This window comes from Lepisma saccharinum, chromosome 1 (assembly GCF_977018435.1).
Source record: "Lepisma saccharinum chromosome 1, izLepSacc3.1, whole genome shotgun sequence".
Lineage (NCBI taxonomy): Eukaryota > Metazoa > Arthropoda > Insecta > Zygentoma > Lepismatidae > Lepisma > Lepisma saccharinum.
This window is the reverse complement of record NC_139229.1, coordinates 144,091,149-144,117,663: the sequence shown is the minus strand read 5'-3', so window position 1 is coordinate 144,117,663 and position 26,515 is coordinate 144,091,149.

The following is a 26,515-nucleotide window of genomic DNA, read 5'->3' as shown; positions in this document are numbered from 1 at the left end:
TTTCAGTCAGTAATTTATGTTAATCAGTGGCGGGGATTAGGGATGCAGTTGCCCCCCACTTTTTGCTATTTTTGCCCCGCACTATGCTAAACCTTATCTACCAAGGAAACGTGGGCCTCCCCGATGGGGCAGTGGTAGCGTCGTCGCCTTGTAATCAAGGGGTCCTGGGTTCGATACCCGGTGGAGGCACATAGTGGTTCGGATCCTACTTTAAACTGTAGCTCCAGTCCCAATTAGCCTTACTGTGCATAAAGTGGACTTAAAACACCAATTCAACCAACCAACCAAGGAAAAGTAAAGAGTCCTTGCCTCCCCCTTTACTTTCCCTTAGTAGATATGGTTTAGCATAGTGCGGGGGCAAAAATAGCAAAAAGTGGGGGGCAACTGCATCCCTAATCCCCGCCACTGATTAACATAAATTACTGACTGAAATTATAATATATGTGTGAAATAGATAACTTTAGATTGACACTCATTTTCCACGGATGCTGCGTCCCCCCTTGCCCACTCCCTGGACATCCATGATGATATGTATTAAGTCTTCTACTCCAAGAAAGTGGATACAGTGTAAACATTCAGATACACGTTACATTCTTATTAAACTATACAAAATAAAATCATCCTGCCCTTAAAAAACACAATTTTTGAACTTTTTCAATGTAACCCATGATGGCACAAAATAAATAGTACATTATTATACCTTCTGTCTGCCACAAGACAAAACGCGAAGAGCACAGCAACTGTGTCATCTTCAAAATCCCTTCTGCCGCACTATCCCCAACAACGAACTGCAAAATTTATTCGTGAACATTGGGCCTCTTCCTAACAGTTTTTGAAAAAAGCTTGAAATGATACGTTTACTGGAACAAATACAAACTCGCATTAAATAATTTCCCGAGCACGACCTGGTGATACCTTAAAAGCAGATGAGATTTTTGCTCCAGTGTAAGGAAGAACAAGTAGGCGGAAAACAAACCGTTTATCAACAATGCCAAAAAGAAAAAAAAACATAACTCATATTAAGCTATAGGCAATTATCAAAAACCACGAACAGACCACTTGAAGAAACAAAAGAAGAGAAAATTCATAACAACAATGCTGACGAAAGAAAAACGGCCGCTGATCTTTACAGAGGCTGTCGCCTGTACAGAAAAGTACCGGCACCTCTTTCAGTGCTTGCCTGTTGCATACAATAATAACGGTCTTGCTTCAGTACCTATCATTCGGCGCTGAATATGATAACATGACATAATATTACATACTAATGTTAGTGTTTTCAGTTGAACGTAGGGGTTGCGGAAGAAAATTCAAGCACCCCCTCGCGTCCCCTGGCGCCGACCCTGTTGGCGTAGAAAGAAGTAGGTTGGTGTCGTAATCACTGCAGGACAGCGTTCTGGAGTTCCTCATCTGTCTGGAAGTGCGTCCCGCCCAAATGCTCTTTAAGAGCCCCAAACAAGTGGAAATCACTGGGGACTAAATCTGGACTGTAAGGCCTGTGTGGTAAAACCTCCCAGTGAAAGTTGGCCAGTGTTGTTTGAGACAAATGGGCCGTGTGTGGCCTGGCATTGTCATGGAGAAAAATGACATATTTCGATAACATTCCAGGTCTTTTCTTCCGAACGGCCCCACGTACAGAACCGTGAAGCAGTGTTGAGTAATACAACCTTCTTAGGGTTACCAGATCGCTGCAAGGGAAATGTAGGACATGCTGTTCCACCCAAAATGTAGGACACAAAATATTCTCAATAAATAATACATATTTCTATAGAACACGTTAAAAAGTAGTTGTAAAATGACACTTTTCAGTTTTATAAAAATGAATTCTTAATGAATTTTAAAATGCAAAATTTCAAAACTTGCAATCATACTAATCAATGCACTTCTTACTACATGATGTAAGTGATACTTCTCAGAGAAGACATTTTTAATCAAAATTTCAGGTTTAGACAAACTATATTTATATTAAAGTGGACAGTCAAACTCTTTGAAATTATAAGGACCAGTACCAAACATTTTACAGACTTTATGAAAAAATAATTTCTCTCGTGAGTCTGTTGTGTTGATTGTAATGAAAGAATTCTCTCAACATTTGAATTATGACCTGTAATGGTAAACAAATATTCGGCAATTACTGTAATTTTTAAAATGATTCCAGAAGTTTCATCTTGGGTAGTTCTTAGATCAATAACAGGGTGTCTACCAAAATAACACATCCAGAATTCTTGACTTTTTCTGGACTTTTCTAGACCTTTTTTTTTCCGTTTTTCTTTACTTTTATTTAATGAAAACCCCTACCAAAGGGCCAGTTAAGATAAAAACTGAAGCTGAATTTAAGAAGAGAATTAGATCTGCTTTCTCGTATTAATGTATCCTGAACTGTGTTTGGCAGCAAGCGAGGCTTTGGCGTCTGGACTCACAGTCAGTATAATCTTATGTGTGACTTGTATCGGTTGTCCCTATATGTTTGCGATTATCCCTTTATCCATCTTATCGTAAAACCATTCATCCTCATCTTCACGATTAGCCAAAGAGACAGAAAAAGTGAAGTAAAATAAACTAAATCAACCAATCAGTCATTATGATAGTAGGAATTCTTGACCACAAGAATAATTTGTTGCCTTTTATTGACTTTCTTGACCTACTTGTTGATTTCTTTACTTTTTCTTGGCTTCCATGACTTTCTTCACTGGCTGACACCCTGAATAACTTAGTTCTCTATACCTCTTCTTTACAATCAAATTATATTGAATATTGAATAAGAATGGGCAACACCTTGTTCCATCAGTATAAACCCTAACGCAAGAAATTCTGCTCAGGCATTGAAAAGTGACGTTATCAGAAAGTGGTCCCAAAACTTTGTTCATTAATTGCTTCCGTTTTCCTGTTTGTTTAATAGCAGGACAAACTTTTTCTTTCTTTTTGTGCAATGACTGAATGAAAATAAATATCACTATTGAGTTTGGAAGCGCAGTCCATAGACTTGTAACTTGCATGACTTTTTTCTGTTACGTATTTTCCTAATTAATATTATGTGACGCTCAAAATGTAGGACATTTATGATATTTTTCAAATTCGTCCCTGAGGCCGGACATAAAGCTAAAATGTAGGACATGTCCGGGATAAACCAGACGTCTGGTAACCCTAACCCTTCTCCAAAAAATCCACATGGATAACACCTTTCATGTCCCAGAAGATAGTTCCAAAAATCTTACCGGCAGACGGCAGCGCTTTGCTTTTTTGAGGTGAAGAGGAACCCTTATGACACCATTCGTAAACTCTTGCCCGTGACAGTGTTTGTTCACCATACCGTGCTTGCAACCTATGCCACATTTCAGCAGGTTTCACCTTCTCCTTCACGAGAAATTTCATTATACACCGCTGTTCCACATCAACAGATACACTACTTGCCGCCATCTTTGTTTACACTCCTTGGCATGCACCAAATGCGTCGCAAAGGATCATGGTTACTTGAAAGGAATCATGGTCTGTCCTGCCGAAGTAATGCAGCGCTACATTGATTCATTAATATTTTATGCACGAAAGTCTTGGTCAATCTTCAACGACCCTTGTAGTACGAGTTGGTACCCAGATCGTAACAAGCAAGGATTGAAAACTTTCATCTTGACTTCTCACACTTCTGGTTAGCAAACTCTTAGAGGAATTTAATGAGATACCCACTTTTGCGTTTTCTTCGTTCTTGTTCTTTGCTTATTGTATGTTAGCAAATTAGCAATGTATTAAGTAGGATTATAGAATATAGCACTTCTGATAAATAGTATTTAACATTTGCAGATTCTTTATTATATCATATCCATTTCCTTTGCAGACCAAGAAATGAACTTATACTGGATTATTTTTTTTCTGATTGTATACATTCCTGAAGCATCTGGATCCCTTGAAACGAAATTGGAACTCTTCAACTTGCAATATTTAATTGTGGAAGTGATAGCGCAACAATTTTGTCTTGAGAAGTGTATAACTATTATAGGCGATGAGAAGCTAACGATTGAAATCGAGAACAAAAATAAATGTGTCTTGACACCAATAATTCATATTAACGAAAATAGTGGGAAATACTCTTCAAATAATCACAAAATTCTCACGGATACTATTAATTTCGGCTGTAAAGCTTTTTTCATTATATCGAAAAATATATTCTACGTTTCCCAGGCAATTCTCAGTGCAGCGAAGCAATCCGTTCAACGACAAGAGTTGAAATTCTTCTTTCTGTTCGACGAGAATGGAGATTTAGGTAATTTAGTTGACATTAATTTTCTCAAGTTATTTCCGTACAGTGTGGTTGCAAAGCGGTCTATTCCCATAGACAAACATAACACGGTATACATATTACAAACTTCCACCATAGGAAACAACTTATATCCAGAATCTTTACAAACCATTAATGTATGGGATAATGGTAAATTCCTCAGAAATGGAAGTTTGTACAAAGACAAGCTACTGGATTTTAATGGAAAACTGCTTAAGCTCAGTTTGTTAAATCACAGTCATTTGATAGTTATCAGGGACAACATTTACGACGGGCGAGACTACAGACTCATGAAGGAAATATCAAGAAAGTACAACTTCAGCTGGGAGTATAATGTTGTCACTGATGGCTTTGGAACTGTTTTTAAAAATGGATCGTCAATTGGTCTTGTAGGAACTTTGGTGAAGGGTGAAGCTAACGTTGCAGTTCCTGGTGCTTACCTTATGAAGTTGCACTACAATTTCCTGGAATTAACCACAGATTTTACACAGGTTGGCGTGAGCTTTTTGACACCAAAACCAAAACGTAAATACAAGCTATGGTCAATATTTTCGCCATTCTGTGCCAACATGTGGATTGGAGTCTTTCTTTATGTTCTAATCCAGTCACTTCTCCTGTTTACGTTTGCTCAACTGCAGTGGAAAATCTTCCGCAAAGAAGTTACCCCATTTTGTTCTTATCAATACTCCCTCTTAAATTCCATTGGAATGCTTGTTTGTGTTTCTCTTCCTTCCCCTTCGAATAACGTCTTACAGCATTTGCAAACATGGCTCTTTTTAACATCAATTCTCCTGTGTACAGGATATAACTGCAATCTTGTCTCTTTCCTTACGGTTCCAACCTTCCACAAAGCAATAGACACACTAGAAGACTTTGCGGATTCTGGACTGACGTGGGGAATTCATGATATTGCCTGGGCAGGTGTTTTCGCAGGGTCCAACGACACACGAATTAAAAGAATCCAAGACAAATACATCGTTTTGAAAAACCTGCAAGAATTCAATGACCTTGCATCTGGTGGTCACATTGCGGTTTTAGTTGAAAAATATAATCGGATTCACATCAGCACCACGGACCTCGAAGAAAACACATTTCAGCAACTCTACCTTATGAAGGGAGATGCATTACGTTTCCACGTAAGTATAATGCTAGAGAAACGTTCACCTTACGTTGAAATGTTCAACGTCGTCATTCGACGGTTGCGTGAAGCTGGTATCATAGACCAGTGGGACAAGGAAGTGTTTGACACATACAGACACCAGAAATTCCTGTTGCCAGTACTTGATGAAGCAGACATTGGAAACGAACCTGAAACATTATCTCTTCGCCACATTGGCGGGACTTTTCCATTTTCAACTATCGGATTATCATTAGCCACGTTAGTCCTTATTTGTGAATTCTTGACTGCTTACTTCTCTCTTAGGATTATTCCTTCTAGTTTAAGACAGTATTTTAATTAATATTTAAATACATTTGCAGTTATCCAATTATAAAATTAATTTCATACATTTTTATCTTTCCATTAAAATATATATTCCTATGGATATCATAACTGCATGTGTCATGTAAAATTTGTTATTTAGTTTTAAGAAAACAAAATAAAGAAACTGACAGATACGTATATCACTTTCTGAACAAATCTTAACGTAATGGATTATATTCAGCGAGCATCTCCCCATGCAATTCATTGCGCGAAATCACGCTCCGCCGCCATATTTCGGGCAAACAATCAGATCTTGCGTTGACAATATGCTGAGTAAGCATTGTGCGTATGGTCTTTGCCGAAGTGATTCAAGGTATAATTATTGTGATCATATTATGAGGAATGTGTAAGTATAAAATATCGCAAATTTCTCGCTGTTAGAAGGCTTCTCATGTGCGAATCTGTTTGCCTGAGTTCATGCTATTTCTTCCCAAAGTGCACTGTGTGATGACGTCAAGTTCAATATCATCCAATGCCAGTGGCGGCGATTACAGGGAGGCGAGGGGGGGGGGGCAGTTGCCGCCCCACTTTTTGCTACTTTTGCCCTTGAACTATGCTAAACCTTATATACCAAGGGAAATAAACTGTCCTCCCTCCCACTTTTTGCTCTTTGTCCCCCTAGTTTTGAAACCCAATCGCCGCAGCTGTGCTACTTGCTATATGTCATAAAGGGAAATTGTAAGATTTTTCTCTCTCCCACGCGTTGTGGGTTTATTCAGGCCAATTCAAATTAATGTATTTGTGTATTATGTGCAATCTTTGATATTAATTTACGAAGATTCAACTTCAATGATTTAGTTTTTACAATGTTGGACTAAAATCCATTCTTTCCACCCTTTTATGTTTCAAATAGCGTTCTGTGAATTTTCTTTAGTCTGTCTAAAATAGCTAAAAGCATAGCAAATTCAAAATTGTACATTTTGTAACGTAATTAATGTGCATTTTAACAATATGGTTTGCATGCGTAAATACAATTGCAATGTTTATTAAGCTTGTTATGGTATTTTTTTTTAAAAAATGAACATAACGTTTTTCATTTTATTTATTATTTGTTTAGCCGGTCATGCGAAACAAAGAAATAAATTCACTTGCGTGCATTTTACAATGTTATGTAAAGAATGTTTAAAATGGCTTCCATAAATAAAATATTCCTTGTTTCGTTGTTTTCATTGTCTACAAAGTTTATGTAAGATATGTATTTGATTATATAGAAGTAATGCAAACAATATACTTATATACATATATATGGAGCTCAATTAATATAGACTTGCAAACTAGGCTTGCAATCATTTAATCTAAACGTGAAACTCTTGGCACGTTACCTCCACTAACTTACCAATCCGATATAACAAAAAAAAAACATGGTAAGAAAATATAAGATAGACAAATACTCACTTAATCACTCGACTACCATTTTTGCATCAATTTTTCTAATCGGGAATGGAAAATAATTATACTTAATTAATTATATGTTGCGAACGTCAGTTTGACGTTAGTTCTCGATATGACAACAGAACATATTTCCAATTTTAGGGCATTTTGCCACGATTAAGAGAAAAATTGCAAAATATTTCATTTTTGTTACCGTTTTCAGAAATCTTATTTTTATATTTGAAGACTAAAATTAGTAAATGCTGTAAGTGCCACAATAATTCAAACACCGTTTTCCACGTTAAACTGTGAAATGTACCATGCTCTATAATGTGGTAAATGTGAAATGTGGCTGGTAGCCCTCTACGTAGTTCAAAGGGCGTGTAAAGAGGTCACTAGTGTGCACGTTCTTACGGGCTGATGTGCGGAACGATGCGATTATCCAACACCTTTGCTTTTGGCACTTACAAAGTTTACCACTTTTAGTTCTCATTTAATTTTGGTTAAACGCACATATAACTGAAGGAGATATCGTGATATTCAAGTAGCAGTTAAATATATGAGGGTAATTGTATTTTCTTTATTGACCGCCACTTCGGATAATCGCTTAAATGAGGATTAGTGATACATAGATGAAACTTATGAAGGGACACATGGAATAACTAGCCCAGGCGGAGATTCGAACCCCGAAGTTTTGGTGGCGATACCGAAAGTAGGCCATTTAATGGGTCGGTCACAGAGTCGGTGAGATGTGAAAATAAGTAAAATGCAATTCTATGGGTAACTCTTTCTACCTTATAGAAACTAGAATTAGAAATAGATGACATTTTCTTTATTTCCACGATACAATTTTAAATATTGGCCACATATTAATTCATTAAAAAAAAAAATCAGAAGCATAAGCATTATGCATGTACGAACATTCTCACAAAACTGCTAAATACCCATAACATACTTCATGCTACATCTAGATTACTGTTCAGATATGATGGATACATTTTGCCTCCTGATTTTATGTTCTCGAGGTTTCACATATCTCTTCCTTTGTTTTCTGTGTGGCCGTGCTAGAATTAATGCCCTTTGCTTACAAAGCTTCTTTCTAGAGCTCAAAGTTTCTAACAGAATCATTATGAATGACAATCCTATACCAGTTCCCAGAACAACAAAAGCACCGGCCAAATTCTTCAGCTGAATCGGACGGCTTTCTTGTCCTTCTGTCTTGTAAGAAAGAGACAACTTTAGTTTCTTAGGTGTGAATTCATAAGCTACTGTTTCCTCCCAAAAACCTATTATCCCAGCTTCATCCAATGCGGTAATCACTTTATCGAAATTATTCGCCAGAGGAGATACTCTTTCGAGAATAAAGTGGTCGTATGCTGATATAGCAAGTTCCTTCATCAAGAGCGACCTCAACGTATGTTCGCTCAAGTAATCGGCAGCACAGATATGCCCAGAAGGTAACTTCTCAGCAAGTATTGCTATTTTCCCATCCAAGGAAAGCGTGTCAAGTTCTTCATGGTCGTCGGATAGATAAAATCTATCCTTTATGATCTTCAAAACAGTGTTCATGGCGCTAGCAAAATGATCCCTCCAGTTGATATCGTCAATACCCCACAATAAGTTGGAATCAGCAAATTGTTCGACCGTTTCAATGGGATTTTCAAAATTCGGAACTGTAAGTGAGGCGACAAGATTGGTCCCGTAGGCTGTAACTAGCAGCGAGGCTGTGAAGGAAAAACAAGTTTGAATCCACCTTAAAAAAGTATACGTTGATAACCGAGGAGGCAAATTCACTAGTATTCCAACTGAGTAAAGTAATGAGTAGCTGTATTTACGGAAAGGAATACTCAGCTTACGGCGAGAAATACGTCTATGAACAAGAGATAATATATACATTGTCACAGAACCGATCAAACATAACATCATAACAAAGTACCACATGGAGTTCTCAAATGTACGGAAGACTCTCCATATCGACGACTTCAGTTTTGGTTTCGGTGTAAGAAACGTGATTCCTGATTGCAGGTAGTTAGTGCTAGCTTCCGTCCTTTCGTAAAATGTAAACGTCAGGTATACCCCGGGCAAGGCAAAATTGTACTTACCCTTAATTATTGACCCAATGAAACCTGTCACAGTTCCATTCTCAAGAACTCCTCCGAATCCATCGTCTACAACATCTAGACCAATAGTAAAGTTGAACTTGCGAGAAATCTCATGTACAATCCTCAAATCTAAACCTTCGAATGAATTCGTGCTTAACATTATTGTGTAAGGACTATATTCCATGAGGCACGATATCACCGATATTCCTTTAAGGTTTTCGAATTTTTCACGGTATAGGTTAGCTTTTGTAACGAAAGTATTCAGTTCCCACTTGTCGATAGTGTAGAGATCTGCTGGTCTTAAATAATCACCAACATCGAACGTTACAATTTCGTACGTTGATTCGTTGCTGGATGGTTTTGTGAACACAGTCTGGGGAAAGAACTTGAGAAACCTTCTGTCTACATTCAGCACACTATCAGTATCTTTGGATACAACGAAAAATCGCCTGTTAGGTCTTTGTATGGATACTTTGGCGATTGAATGAAATTGGCCTAAAAGTTTTGAGAAGTTGCTGGAGGCAATTATGAAGTTCCTGCACCTCAGATTAAGCGATTGTAGAATAAATTCATGTGTTCGTGAACCAGAGAGTGAGGTCATAATAATTACTGGTACATTTAATTGCAATTTACACGATGGTCTGAATACAAAGGGAACACCATCTGTGTCCTGAATCACAACTAAACACCTGTCTTCACAAAAGTATCTACTTGTGACATCCTGAAGCAGACCCAGAAGATTTGCATCCTGATCGACTCAACCCAGTGATGGTGATGGAAGAGGCAGTTGTGCAGATGGTGCAATATGAGTTGTAATGAGAAATATGAGAACTGTGAACATTAGTCCAACTTCTTCCCTGAAATGATCAAATATCAGTAAATGAATTCAAATTAGAAAAACCGTCACGATAAATTAGAATTCAATAAACGTGCTTTAAATCATGAATCTCTCGACATTTAACTGCCTTGCTACCACAGCAAGTTATTTAAATTATTTTAGATGCAAAACATTTCCTAATTTTCTGCATGCATTGAGAAAGTTTGTATTATTTTCTTTTAAAACAAATACTTTATGGAAAATTAGTTGAACATTTTCGTTCCGTCGATTTTTATTAGTCAGAAACAAATTTATAAATACATTGGTTTTTCAAATATTCTTTGAATTGACCTGATTAACATTTAAAGAAGGAAATCTCAAAGTATCTCATATTATCTGTACATTGCAAAATATTGCAGGTATAATATCCATTTTCGTGTATAGTGATATAGACAGATCATGTTGAAGAAAATGAACCCCACGCAACATAAACACAAGCGTAATATTAAGAAATGAAAATTATAAAAAGAGCCAGTGTAATATTAAGAAATGGAAATAAAAAATTATAAAAAGTGAGATCAGCCTTTTCTAGAAGTCAATATAATGGGAATCCAAAGTACCTTGTGAGGTCTGCCCATTTATTTGAAGGGAAGAGCAAGAATTCAAAACGCTATACATAATCTGTGGGGAAAGTTCAAAATTTAGCATCAGTGTGCATGTGAACTGTTCCTATTAGATCACTCCAATAAGGTAGTGAGAAACCTATTCCGAAAGAAGCAAATGCTGGGAAACCTTTCCCGCATAGAAAAGAAAATGATAGAAAAAGGGGAGGACACCTCCTCCCGCATACATTCGAGGGTATGCGCTTAAGTCCTGGTGCCTTTAAATAAACCAGGACGTCAGTCGTTTTAATTTGATCGGTTCCCCCGTCTTTCTATTCTCATATTTATTTATTTATTCATCAATTGCAATATAAAAATACATATAATATACAAACAAACAGAACATATGTAATACATAAAATAAAGGTGACGCAAACTACAAAGTGTTTGCCCAGAACAGGCCTTGTGCTTGAATTTATTAGAATTAATATATTATATCGAGATCATAATTTTTATAGAGTTTTGTTGTAATTTTGCGTCTTATTGAATTTAATAATATTTTAGTGTTGAGTTATCTATTTTCGATAAATATTCTGTGGTCCAGAACAGTGGTTTAGATGACGTATGGGGCGTGGCGAGCGTATGTTGGAAGGGGATGAAGTGTTGTGGAAAGGTTAGGTAGATTGGGATGCGATTTGGCGTGTCCGGCCGGACACTATGTACTCGCTCTGGGTTCAAGAACTTGAACTAGGCAAAGTACTATCACTTCTGGTTCGTGGTTTTCTTCTTTTGTACAGGGTGTCCCACGAACGGCGCAACTGGGAATTAAGAGTGGCGTTACTTTGTAACCGAAACCTGTACATACATAAGTCATACACCAAATGTTAGCCCTGTCCAAGTAGATATTTTTAAACATAGAAACAACAAACGGGGTGCAGTGTTGTTCATGCAGTGTTGCCAAATGGAAGTGAAAGTGTAAATTTATTTTTCCACAAAGCATGGAAAATTGCATGTCAAACATTCGTACGGAAATTTGGACGTCAATTTCCACCTTGGGTAGGTGGACTATTTCGCCATCTATAGTTCAGAGAAGAAAACAGATCGTTTTCGCGTATAGCCATTCCTGAAAAGCCTCGTAAAGGCGTAGCGGTCGAAATGGGTGTTTTAAAATAATTATGAGGTACAGTGGCAACACTGTTGATGTTTGAAGGCAACAAAAGGTTTTTTTAGTGATGGTCTATGACATGGAAATACTGGAAACAGGAAAAAAAGAAAATGAAAAATACGTTTATTGATGAAATGTTTAAATTATGTGCATTCAAAAAACATCTAAACCTTAATACAATTAAAAACAATAATAATTTCCATATTAGGGCCATTTTCGTCGAATGCCCCTTATACTCTCTACTAAAACGTTAGATGCAAATCACGCTTAATTCTTTAAATGAAACTTCATAGAGGATTCAGCTATTTGCAGATGCGGTACAGATAAATAGCATTCATGTTTCGTGCTAAATTCTTTGGTCTGTATTGGAACAACATTGCAATCTACATTTGCGTGTGTAAGAGGGATAAGGAGGAGCGGTGCGCGATGCTTTACCCATTAACATAATCAGTTGCTACACCAAGTGGTCTGCACGCCACTACATCTGATTCTAGTGTAATTATCGCTTTCCTTCCTCCAAATTAAGCTCTAATATTGCAAATTAATGAATAATTGTAAAACTATGATAAATCATATACAGGTCAACATGTACAGTCACGGACACTGCCGACTTGTAATGAATACATTGACTTTCAATGGAATCGTTACAAGCCAGCAGTGTCCGTGACTGTACAATCCTACTATTCCTTCATCTATAAACGTGATTTTTAATACTTCCAAATCATCACCTGTTGTTGCCAAGTATCCAAGAATTGTCTGAAGAAATTGACTTACAACTGTAATATGTTTCGAACTTTCTGAAATTCCGTTCGGCCTTCAGGAGTGACATAAAAGAGACTACAATATACCCCTTGAACGCTCGCGTGTCGTTAGTAATTGCTTTGTTGTTGGCAACGTCAGTAACAATAAATGCATTAATTCAAGTCTAGTACGCGGATAAGCAACTCGTTATTACATACACATTACGTGCACGTGCGTTAGTATTTGGAAATGCATTTGGTATATTTTATTAGTGTCCCTGTTTATTCTCATCATTTCCATGTTTCAATCACGCTGTAGTAGCCAATTTAGCATTTAGAAAATTTATTAATTTTTAATGAAAAATCGATATATCAACTTTGTAGCAAACAGAATCAACTCAAAAGGGCCAAGGGCACCTTTGTGACAGCATTCAAATTCAAGTGAACTCTGAAAAAATGTTGTTATTGAATGTTGACAATGCCGGTCCCCGTGGCGGAGTGGTTAGCACATCGCGCTACGACGCCAGGGGTCCCGGTTCGAATCCCGGCCTGGGAATGGATATTTGTGAGTGTCCATCCATGAATTTCATCATATCATCACTCGTCCCCATCTTCGTAAATTAGCCAAAAGTGGCACAAAAGGCGAAGTGAAATAAAGCTAATCGATCAATCAACCAATGTTGACAATGGCAATAAAATGATCGTGTTTAACAAGAGATATCTCGTCCAATGGGACTTCACCAACATACAAATCTATGTTGCCAACGAGTGGGCACCCACCGGGAAATACTTTCCTGCCCACCCAAGTAGCCTAAATAATAAATCTATAGAATCATTTATGGCGGGGCACACACAGAGACACACTGTAAAGAATATTGGCATCTCATGTCTTTGGTAAAATATGATACTCTTGGATCTATTGGTGAAAATATAGATTTTAAATAAAATAAACTGTGGATTATTACCTGTTTGTGGTTGTTGCTATTATAGTGAAACCATTTTACTTGCTCTGTTAATTTTTATTAGGTCATCACATTTTTTTTTAATTGAAAATACAAGAGATGACACATTGTGACATTTTACGATGCCTAAATGTAAATTTTAATAAAGATAAGAAATATTCTACAGATCAAATATAAAATTGCAAATGCCCTAATCCCAATTCTTATAAAATACAGTCCCGAGTTCGAATCCCGGCCTGGACATGAGTATTCTTTGCGAGTGTCTCTTCATCAATTTCACCAATCATTGTCATCGTCGCAATTAGCCAAAAGTGACAGAAAAGCTATGGTAAATAATTTCTGAGGCTCCACTCCTCTACATTCTCTTTGATTTGAACATTAGTATTGTATTGGTTTATGGAAAGGAAGGGAGGCCGAGGGGACCATCTTCCTTAAAACTGAATGTCAAACGAAAATTATATTTCATTTTAATAACAATGCTTCATTATTTTAGGGGAGTGATTGATACTTCTACATGTTCGTAACAGAAACTTCAGAATTTTAAATTTAAGCAGTTCTTTTGAGGGAATTGCACAATTTTGAAGCAAAAAAAATGCGGACTGCCTTGATCACTTTTTGGACTAGTTATATTCAAAGTAGCTTGTGCGACTCACGGAAATACCAGAATCTTGGCTTTAATTAAATTCAGAGAGAATCTCGTAAGCAACACCCATAATCCATAAAAATAAATTTCTTATTCCAGATACTGCTTACAGCGCCTTTAATATAAAATGCATGCATTTACATTGATTTGAAGCATTTCCGATGTTCTACAGAAGTCGACATGTAGACTATTGTTCATTTGTGGGAGTTGATAGCGGAATTAGTGATAAGAGAAGGTCGATACAGGCACCAATTTCCAAGAATGGATTTTACAGGAAAGACAAATCGGTGAATAGTTCGCCAGCATGACTCTAGCTAATGGCTTTCCAACCTTTCCGAACAGCGAAACTAAAATATTTTGTGTGTCTGTGTGTGTATTGGGGAGGGGGAGAAAGAGAAATCGAAGTCTGGGGGACCGCGCGATAAGGGCTCGGCTTTCAATCTCGTTTTCGAGTTAGAGTCTCGGTCTGTTCATGGTGTTTCTTCATGAGTGTCCCTTTGAAATTCCATATAATCATCTTCATCCTCATTGTCGTGATTAGTCAAAAGTGACAAAATATGTATGTGAAATTAGAAAAAAATATAAATACATTCAAAACGGGAAAGTTTCGAGACAGGACTATTGGTAATCGACCTCAATGGGCGGGAATCTCACTTCATTTTGACAAGTAATTACTGTTGTTTTTCAATGTAATTTTTCTACCTATTGTATTTTCCTCATGGTGGTCTTGTTGAAAACTCGTTTTCTGCTGAAGTATGTATCCAACACAATCGGTTAGAATTGTCTATGACTCCTACAAAGGCTTCCCAATAGCATAGCCGTTTACTCTGTATTCTTGTAAACTTCTTACTTGTCAACTCTGTAAACTTGGATTCAAAAGATACCAGGTCTTATTTCTGGTGGAGACACATTACACCTTGATTCATACCCACTTCAAACTGTAGTTCCAGTCCCGAGCAGTCTATCTGAGAATACAGTGGATTGGACATACTAAAACAAACTTTCCCAAACTTGGCTCCAACTAGAACACTTGCAGAATATAGCACTTAACCTACCTTTCATGAAAATTTTACACAACTTGGTACCAGTTAGATGAGTCGGAGACACATTAAACTCGTTTATTATCAAATAAAGATTATTTCTACTTACCTCATATGCATAGCAGAACATTTTTCGAGCTGGGGATAACTTTTTTCCCATGAAAAACACGTTATTTTTATACAGTGGCGAAGCGTCCTATGAGGCCAGGAGGTCGGGCCTACCCACGCCATTACTCTTTTAAAGGTGTATTTACTTATTTCGTCAAAACATATGTAATGCAATCCCTATACTTTGGATTAGATGATCTGCAGCATCCATGAAAAGTTTTACCCATTCTAACAAACCGTCCGTTCCCCACTGCAAACTAGATTCGTCAAACTGCTTTAGCGTCTCAATTGGGGTTTCGTAAATGGGAAGCGTGAGATGGGATACTAGATTGCAGTTGTAGGCGGTGATCATCAGTGTAGATGTCATAAAAAAGCTGGTGATCAAGTGCCTAAAAAAGAAAGGTGTACCTGGGACACTAAAACCAACAGTTATACTAATCGAATGCAGGGGAGCGTAAGTATAATCCATATAAGGACTCTTTGAAGAGTAGCCACGATGATGTAACATCGAAAATGAATATAGAATAATAGAGATGAAGAAGATAAAAGCAGACACAACTGCCCAAGAAAACTTTGTGAAAGGCGTGAATATTGACCACAAATACATCAAACGCCCTGGTCTTGGTGTCAGAAAGCTGATGCTGTTTTGACTGTATGTGGCAGAAATATCAAAATAACTATACATCAAGTGAGTGACATAAAATTCAGGCACAATCCCATCGTATTTCAACTGTTTAAAAGTTCCACAGAATGTTGAACTAGACTTATTCACAGATGGGTCGCCCCAAGCTCCATTAAAAACATGAACATTCCATGAAAAGTTCATTTTCTTCGAGAATTCTAGGAGAATTCTGTAATCAAATCCTTCATAATTGGAATTGTTCATGACAAGTGTGTACGGACTGTAAGGGTAAAATAACAGGTTGAGTGAATGCGCATCAGGATGAGTATTGGACAAATCCAAACTCATATTACTTGAAGTTTCACTTCCTCTGGTACCAATCAATTTAATTCTTACTGGCATTTGGTTATTGTCTATGGAAAAAAACTATATTATCAATAACTTCGGTGGGGTTATATCTGCTCAAGACTATAATGTAGATGTGAGGAAACAGCTTCAGTAAATTGAATCGAATTAATCTGTCAATATTGTTCTTGGATCCTCTGAATATTACGATGTATGTTCGTCTCATTCTTCCTGTTGTTTTCCTAGAAGCTTCCCGAAGGAACGAGAGCATTTGGTTCACTTCGACAACACTGAAGACGTAAAGAGTGCAGTCTTCGTTCATTGCATGAAGTAGTAAAGAAGTGTCACTCTCGGAGTCTTGTGAAATGTTATTAATCGCGTAGATGACAGAAAGTATGTTAGAGATGTTCACAATGGCAACTTGAGCTATAATCTCAACCACATTCACATCTTCTGAGGTTACCAACATGCACTTATGTCCATACATCTCATCATGGAGTATAGGAGTTAGAAGTTTCGATAAGCTAGTGCTTGTGATCTCAATATTTCTCAGAGCCGGAGAGCCGAAGTGGAAAGTAGTTGAAAATATGTATGTCAGAGTACACTCCATCAATGATCGACCAAACATCTACAAAAATTAAGCACATTATTAGGTAATATAATTCCTTCGAGATTGATTAAGATAGTTGACACATCTCACAGCTTTATGTGAAACGTGTAGATTCTTATCTAAAATCTAATGTTATCTCAAATCGAAATCGTAACAAAATTTATGGGAAAATACTATTTTGGATATTCTGTTTTCCGATTAAGTTTTTTCAAGGATGATTTAACGTAAGTTAACACTTATGCAAGAAATTGTGTACATGACATCATTCGATGATATAAGATTAAGTACCATCATGTTACATCATCGAACAATGTTCGTTGAATAACCCGTGAGCTCTCCTTATAATGTTATAGATTTAACAATAACTAAAAAAATAATATCATTGGTATCCTAATGTGGTTAATTGCGAGTACGGAACAATGTGCTTAAACAAATGGGATTTTGAGACTATGTTTTGCAGACGAATTCAGACAAATGAAATACTAAATGCATAATTAAAATGTAATTCATCTGCATTGACTGACAGCTAAATATATGAATCATCCGTGAATATCGACAAATTCGTTTACCTTCCTTACTTGCTATTATCGACTTGTCATTATAAAAGGAACAGTATGATAAATCTATACAAAAACAACATAAAGGTAAGCACGCCATTGTATCTGCAATTTACCTACGAAGTGCCTGAGTAAGCAGAAACGATCTGTGAAGTAAAACATACTGAAGCTAATTGACTAATAAAATTTCATTGCTATTGAATATTTGGATTACTTAGTGGCTCAGGAATCGACCTCCGTTGCGAAGTGGTTAGCAGAGCGCGCTACAACGCCAGGGGTTCCGGGTTCGAGTCCCGAGTAAGGCATGGGTATTTGTGGTTGTCTGTCCTGAAACGTCCTGAAATAGAAATGTAAATGATATGAGTGAATGACGTGTGATGGGGAAAGTTTCCGTTTAGGGGCTTTCCTTAATAATAAAAAAAAAGAAGTCTGGTCGGTAACGCGTCTGACTACCATGCTAAAGGTCCCGGGTTCGATCCCCGGCCGATTCAAATCCGGGAACTTTTCTAACGTTGGAAGCGGCCCGGGCGCCCACCCAGCGTCGAATGACATGGGCACCTGGGGGAAACCCTGTGGGGGGGGGTAAAGGCGGTCAGGGGCGTGATGCTGATCACATCACCCCCACTCACGACCGGATCAAGAAAGTGTGGGGTGTTACCCCCACACCCCCTATACGCCTTCATGGAGTGGTGCTAAGCACAGGGGAGCATTTTACCTTTTCTTTTACTTAGTAAGAGAAATCAATCAATTGTGGATGGCCTACGTGATAGAGTGGTCAGCTGAAGCTAGAGGTGTCAGGGTCAAACTCTTGGCTGGCATAAATGTATTAATATGTTTGTCCCATCAACACTTTCATCAGTCTTTCGTTCATAGCCGTGATTAATCCAAGAGGTAGAAAAGAGATGTTAAATAAACAAAGTAGAAACTAAGTTTAGCTGTGATTTTCTAGTACTACAATAACTTTTCACATACGAACATACAATTATTTAAAGGTACGGATTTCGTATTGTGCACATGTAATTTTGTTTTTAAGTCTCCCAGACAAACAACGAGAAATAGGCAATTTTAAATAGAACTATAACCGGAGTAATATAAAAATTAGAATGCTATCGGGCATTAGATGTAACCAATACATTTTCAATTATTCGCAGTGAATGTCAAGATATCCATATGATATTCTACCTTGATGTAACTACTTAACGAAGTAGACCCGCAAATCTCCAACTGGAACCAAAAGCTATTTCTAGCCAAGTCCAAAGAGCGCACTAGAAATATGAAACGAAAATTTAAGGCTAAAGGCCATGCGCTCGAGCTGCACGAACACGACTTGGTTCTTGTTCGAAATCATAAGCTTAGTTCGAGGAAGAATAAAACAATAGCTAAGCTCTTCGAAGTGTATATTGGACCTTATTTAGCCTCTGATCTTCGGAACAACACAGCAATGTTAGTTCACCCCAGGACCAGGCAACCCGTCGACCGAGTCAACTTCAACAACCTTCGCCTCTACAGGTGTTCATCGGAGCGAAGAAGAGAAGTGGTAGGGGAAGAAGATAACCTAGTGACTAAAGTGTAGAAGAAACAGAGATTCTTATTACTGTAATATTTTCTATTGAATTTGAAATTAATGTTTCGTGAAAATTTTTCATAAATTATAAGATTTAAATTTCTACAAAATTTTCGTCCGAGGAAGGGGCATATGTAACAACCTTGCTTGGTCGCCATTCAATTATTATTAGACCCTGCGTGGTCGCTATATTCTTTTTAATATCGGATAAAAGAGTTAAGCGGAATGTCCCTGCGAGGCGTACGCTTTTAGTTTAAATGTATTCTGTAAACGTTAACGGATCCACTTCTAAGTTTATTAGCTTCACTTATTATTAGACCCTCCGTGGTCGCAGTATTCTGTAAACGTTATCAATTATTGTCATTTAAACTGTTTAGTATTGCAGAGTCCTGCGTGACTCATTATTAATTGTATTGTCTGGATGCACACAGTTTTAGTTATGGTAGCACGTGCATCTAGTGATTTTTCCACTAGTGTTTTCTCAATGTCAAATCACGATAATTCCCAGTACGGAGTTTGCTATATGTAAAAAAATGAGTTGGCAACGCGTACTTTTAGTTAGAATTTTCACCGACCATGCGCCACCGCGTGTATAAAACCCAGCGCAGCGAGACCGGAGCTCATCACACGGGGATCCATCACACAGGCTCAGTCAGGAGCAGGACTCAGGGAGTCCCTGGTGTGGTTGATAACAAGCCACGGCAGGGGATTACGGAAGACGTCGCCTAGTTGTGGAACCTGTGCTTAGATGTCGGACAAGCAGAAGATTTCATTAGACGACCGCATTCCTTCCGGTGTGTTGTTCATCTCTTCAGCCATGGGTACCGAAGGAGGACGCGACTGGTCAGACGAGGTCGAGATGGAAGAGAACCTATCAACAGAGACTGCCAACCAGGATAGCACGCCAGCAGCCCAGATGACTCCACATTTCCAAGATCTGAAATCCAGAAATATCGGCGCCATCCCTCAACATCATCCCTACCCAAGAGGTGGTTTTCGTGGTGGCCTGAACCCCAGACCGGTGAGTAGGCTAGATTTTGAAGAATCTCGCAAGATACCAACTTCGATGGTTTTCAGTTAGTGAATCCAAGGAAAGCTGCGAAGCCTAGTCAATCTGTGCCGCTTGCTGCCTCAGTGCCAGTGTCCAACGCATATCAGCTTCTTCAGACTTATACCAAGGACTCTGATTCTATGGCAGGAACATCTGCCACCAACGGACATCAAGATGGAATTGAATTCGCGGGTGAAACAACTTCGTCCAATCGCAAGATACCTCCGATATTTATTTACAATGTATCGTCCCCGCACACATTTGTGGCTACGCTGCACAATATTCTGAAATCCGAACCGCGAATTCGATATACAGCTAGCAGTAACCGAGTTCACTGTCAAACAACTGCTGACTTCGAATCTCTCGAACGCAACCTCACCACCAAGAAGATTGAATTTGCAAGTGCACCGGTTCGACAAGATCGTCCTCTGAAGGTCGTAATCAGGCAATTGCCTATCAACGTGCCTTATGATACTTTGTTTGCGGAGTTAGCAAAGAAAGGTTACGATGTGCAAAATGTACAACGCATGACGCAGAGGGACCGAAAAACTCACGTCCGGAAGCAAATACCTCTGTATCTGGTCATACTTCGCAGGAACGAAAAGTCTACTGACATCTATACAGAAGAGTACCTTTCCTATTATCGGATCAAGATTCTGGCATATCGACCACCCAGCATCCTACAATGCCACCGATGTCAGCGCCTGGACCACACCCAAAGTACCTGTGCAGCTCGACCACGTTGTGTGAAATGTGGAAGTAACCACCTTACCGCAGATTGTACAAAGAAGGACAGAGAAACACCCGCAGTCTGCTGTAATTGTAAGGAAAATCACCCGGCAAATTACCGTGGTTGCCGATACTTCACCGCCATGGCGAAACGGCAAACAGTACAACCGATACAGTCTACACGAGCGTCGAATGCGAACACAGAGTCCTTGACCACTCCAGCCGTAACCTCCTCCTCTCAGGATACCACCAGCTATGCAAATACCGTGAGTAGTGTGGCAGACAATAGACGACGACAACGTCCTAAGGCTAATGAAGAAAACGAAGATGATGTGGGTTCCATATTCAAATCTCTACTGGATATGGTTAATAAAATGCACTTCGAGAAGATATTGAATCACATTAATAGAGGACTCCAGCGAATGTCACGCGCTACAACCAGCATGAACTATGTCACGATTGTTCTGCAAACACTTATTGAAATGCAAAGTGATGGGTGCTTTTAATCGCAACGGACTTCTACGTCAGATAAATCTGCTTGTCTTTAATGCAATGGCATCGAAAAACAGACCTTATTGCTTCAACATTATTTATACTCACGGAATATAGATGTCGCTCTTATCAATGAGTCTCATCTTAAACCTCATATTACATGGACAGTTCCCAACTACAAAATATTTCGAGAAGATCGATTTGGTCGTCGCAAGGGAGGTCTGTTAATACTTGTTAAACGTGGCCTCACTGCTATCAAGATACCAGTTCCACCTTTAGCTTCGTTGGAAGCCTTGGCGGTGAAGCTCCATGCACCAAATGAAGACCTAGTTGTCATTTCAGCATATAAGCCTCCACAAGAAGTTCTGGCCACCAACGATTTCCTTGTACTAGAAACACTTGGCGATTGAATTGTACTGGGGGGCGATTTGAACGCCAAACACGGTGACTGGCATTCTATCACCTCCAACACAGCCGGAAATGTTTTGGCAGGTATAATGGATCAGCTGGCTTTTTCCATCTCTGCTCCTCATGAACCGACACATTATCCACGCAATGGAAGTCGCCCCTATGTGCTAGATGTCATGCTGACCAAAGATGTCGGCTTCAGCACTATGCCATTTGTAACTTGGGACCTCGATTCCGATCATCTCCCTGTCTGCTTCCATCGGATACGGTTTATATCAACATCAGTTCCGCACCTTATGAGAAGCTATTACTGATTGGACAATTCCGTTGACCTAACTACTCCGTTGTCATCATCTGCAGACATCGACAGGGGTGTTACTATCTTCACCAACGTCATCGCAGATTCCTGGTGCCAATCCACGACATTCACCAGAGATCCACTCTCTACTCAGGCTACTCCGGTTTTGTACATTCTAACACGACTTGTGCGTTGGGCTCGCCGACGATGGCATCGCTCCAGATCGCCCATCCACCGGAGAGACTGGATGCTCCTTCAGCGTCACCTTCACCAATACTTACACCGTGAACGAATCCACCAATGGGATCGCAAACTTGGCCAACTGACAGAGTTTGATCCTACATTTTGGAAGATTGCTCGTAACTTAAATCAACGACAACAGCCTACTATGACGGCCATTAATAGCCCTGCAGGCCCAATTATGGATCCCCAGAGGCAGGCTGAGCTTCTAACCGATCATTTTTACGATCAGTTTCAACCAAACAATGATCTCCATGACGCTGTTACAGAACAGATCGTCGATGCTGCTTTCCAACGTCTTCAACGCCAGCCTTCGTCGTTGGATGTTCCACCTGTCTCGCCTCGCGAGGTGGCAAATGCAACACGGAAACTGAAAAACAACTCTGCTGCCGGCTTAGACGGGATACCGCCAGCTGCACTGAAGCATCTGTCCCGTAAGGGTTACGTCTTTTTGGTAAAGTTATTTACAAACATCCTGAAGCTTGGTTACTTTCCACTTCAGTGGGAATTGGCAAAACTTATCGTACTACCAAAGCCTGGAAAGGATCCACAAAATGCCAACAATTACCGTCCCATCAGTTTGCTTTCTCATCTTAGCAAGCTTTTTGAACGAGTTATGCAACGACGACTTCATGAGATCATAGAAACTAACCATCTGCTTCCAGATCACCAATTTGGTTTTCGCCGTTCCCATGGGACGAACGAACAACTTGTTCGCGTCGTTGACTATGCAGCGATTCGCCTTGATTGGAAGCGCCGAGCATTAGGATTATTTCTCGATGTACAAAAGGCGTTCGATCGAGTTTGGCATGCTGGACTCCTGTATAAACTGCGACGAATGAGGCTTCCACTCAGCTATAGAAAGGTCATAGCCAGCTTTCTGTCTAACCGAAGTTTCATTACGTCCATAAATGGGCAGAAATCGACGCCAAGACTGGTTCGTGCTGGGGTACCTCAAGGATAGGTGATTTCTTTGATACTTTACTCCTTGTATAGGGCAGATGTACCCACCCCAGATAAAGGGATAATTGCCACATACGCAGACGACACTGCACTATTCACTACCGGCAAACGTGTGCTTCAGTGTCAGAAACTGATGCAAGCCTTCCTGCCGATGTTTGAACGTTGGGCTCAGCGGTGGAAAATTAAGATGAATCCAGAAAAGAGTATTTCAGTCGTTTTTAGTCTATCCAATGGTAAAGAAGGGGCCAGCTTGCAACTATTTCAGCGAGATGTACCCAGCGCTGAACAAGTTAGATACTTGGGGGTGTTGATTGATAAACGCCTTACCTTCGGACCACACATCAATGCCCAGACTAAGAAGGCCAAACAGAGGATAGGATATATATACCCAATGTTCCGGTCCAGGGAACTCACACTCGAGACACGCCTGCATTTATATAAAATGATGGTGCGGCCAATATTACTATACACCAGTCCCGCCTGGCAGCATGCAGCGAAGTCTCATTTAAACTGCAAAGAGTCCAAAATCGAGCTGCTAGAGCAATTGGAAGGCATCCTCCTCTTACTCGCATAATCCAGATACATGAAGATCTGAATTTAGAGCTTCTTGATGTAGCACTACGACAAGCCAAAGTATCCTTTTGGAATAAAATAAGAGGACACACAAATCCATTAATTAGCATGCTGGGGTCGGAGAGGCCTCATCATTTCCACATTAAACTCCCGAGATTGGAGAAAATTTTTGATTGTTGTGTGATGTATGTGGTGATTGTAATTGTTTCGTTCACTTTGGGAACACAATATTTTAAACTTCGAGCGACAGTTGCCGAAGCTTGTTCTTGTTATTATGTATATGAAGGTAATTGTTAAAGATGTTCTCTACAGAATATAACAGATTGGAGTCAAATATAAGCATGACACTCCATATCGATTATGATATATTACCGCACCGCACCGCACCGGAGCTCAGTTGGCTCCCGGATGTCAACTGGCAAACATCCTGGGAAAAACCGGCCATCCAGCCAGAAGCCTAGCAGCCATCCCAGAAGGAAGAAAGGAGGAAGAAAGAAGAAGAAGAGCCTAGCAGCAACTTAACTACCTGGTCTAATAGCTTCGGCTGATAGGTGAAAGGTTCTACCTGCCCGGCTTGTCTGGGAGCACCAGGCCTCCTTCCTAACCTGCCGCCCATGTACAGGGGACACCGGTCCGCTTGCCGGGGGTGTCGCGGCATCCTTCAATCGTTTACCCAGCGTCCGCTTGTCGGAGGTGCCGGCTGGCCAGTTCCCAGCTGTGGTTGGGGTACCGCGCACATACTACTTTCTCTTACAGGGGAACCCGTGACGTCGGCCGCAAACAGCGCCCTAAATAAAATTAGGTCCTTATACTCCCCCTGACGCCTCACTGCGAGGAATAAATTGAATGGTCCCTGTCCCCCTTTGAGTCCAGAAGTGGTGAATGCACGTGTAGGGTAAATGTAAATGCACGTAAATGATAAAGGTTAAAGACTAGTGTGCTAACAGACTTTCTTAAGATAAGTTTATAATAAACACACACACACACACACACACACACACACACACACACACACATATATATATATATATATATATATATATATATATATATATATATATATATATATATACCGCGTGAGGCACCTAAAAGTACCACCTGAAATAGCGAAGAAACCAGAGAAACCAGAAACAGTAGCGATGTGAGGTTTGCGGGAAACAATAATATCAAATGGGGCTCGTAAATCGGAGGTATGGGGTGGGTCGAAAAATATCGACAATTGGGGCATCTGGAGCAAAGTCATATTTTTTTAAATGGAACGATATACAATAACATGCATAATATAAAAGAGCACACGCAGAGGAACACAACGCCATTGGTCTCATGCATCTACTGCACATAGGAACGAAGATATGGCCATGTGAAAATATGTAAACAAACTAACAAGTGGCCCACTTGACCGTCAGTACCACGGCATGTAAGACTTCTCAGGTGCCTGACAGAACTGCCTTTACGCAGAGCAAGTTTTGATAGCAGGTCCACGAGATCGTGTTAGTTCATAGCAAGCAGTCGTAGTGGTAAGAGCGAAGATTATGGTGTTCACAAACATAGAAAAAGCGGACATGATCCTGATTTATGGGGAATGCCGAAAGAATGCCTCAGAAGCCTACCGTGTGTACGCAGAGAGATATCCGGACAGACGACAGCCATCTCGACGTCTGTTTGGTAAGTTATTTATTAAATTAAGAGACACCGGAAGTGTAACACCACGAGCACGTGTGCGGAACAAGCCAACTACAGGTGAGGCAGGTGCAACAAACGTTCTCGCCGCTGTTGCTGTGAATCCGCACGTTAGCTCCCGTGAAATTGCCAGGGATGCTGGGATGAGTCAGCGAAGTGTATTGCGCATTCTGCACACACACAAGTTTCACCCATATCATATCTCCCTCCATCAGGAACTTCACGGGAATGATTTTGAGGACCGTGTTCGGTTTTGCACATGGTTGTTACGACACGACACACCCGATTTGTCACGTATCCTCTTCACTGACGAGGCAACTTTTACCAATCATGGAAATGTCAACCTAAGGAAAATGCACTATTGGTCGGTGACAAATCCACATTGGCTTCGCCAAGTGGAACGCCAGCGCCCATGGAGTGTGAACGTGTGGTGTGGTATAGTGGGTGAACATCTCATTGGCCCTTTTGTTATACAAGGGACACTGAGTGCTGACCGATACATACAGTTTTTACAACATGAACTGCCTGTACTATTGGAGGACATACCACTTCAGACAAGGAGGGACATGTGGTACCAACATGACGGGTGCCCAGCTCACAGTGCAAGACGCGCTACAGCATGTGTGGAAAATACATTTCCAAATCGTTGGATTGGACGTGGAGGGCCTGTGAAATGGCCGGCTCGTTCCCCAGATTTGACACCGTTAGACTTTTTCCTGTGGGGAAAGCTGAAGGACATTGTCTACCGGGATGTGCCAACAACTCCAGAGGATATGCAACACCGCATTACTGCGGCCTGTAGGGACATTCCCTACGAGATGCTACATTCTGTGCAACGATCTTTGCGTGGGCGCCTCGTTGCCTGTATCGCAGCTGACGGCCACCACTTTCAACACACACTTTGACAGGTTTTCGCTTCTTACGCAGTGGTTCTTCGACATACTGTCATGGTCATTTTCATTATGCTGTAACACTGTCAAATACATGGTGCTGACGATGTCTACTGTATTTTTTCTTCCTTTAACACGTTCTGTCTTCATCTTGTCCAATGGCTTCCGACATCTCATACTAGTACATGCCGTG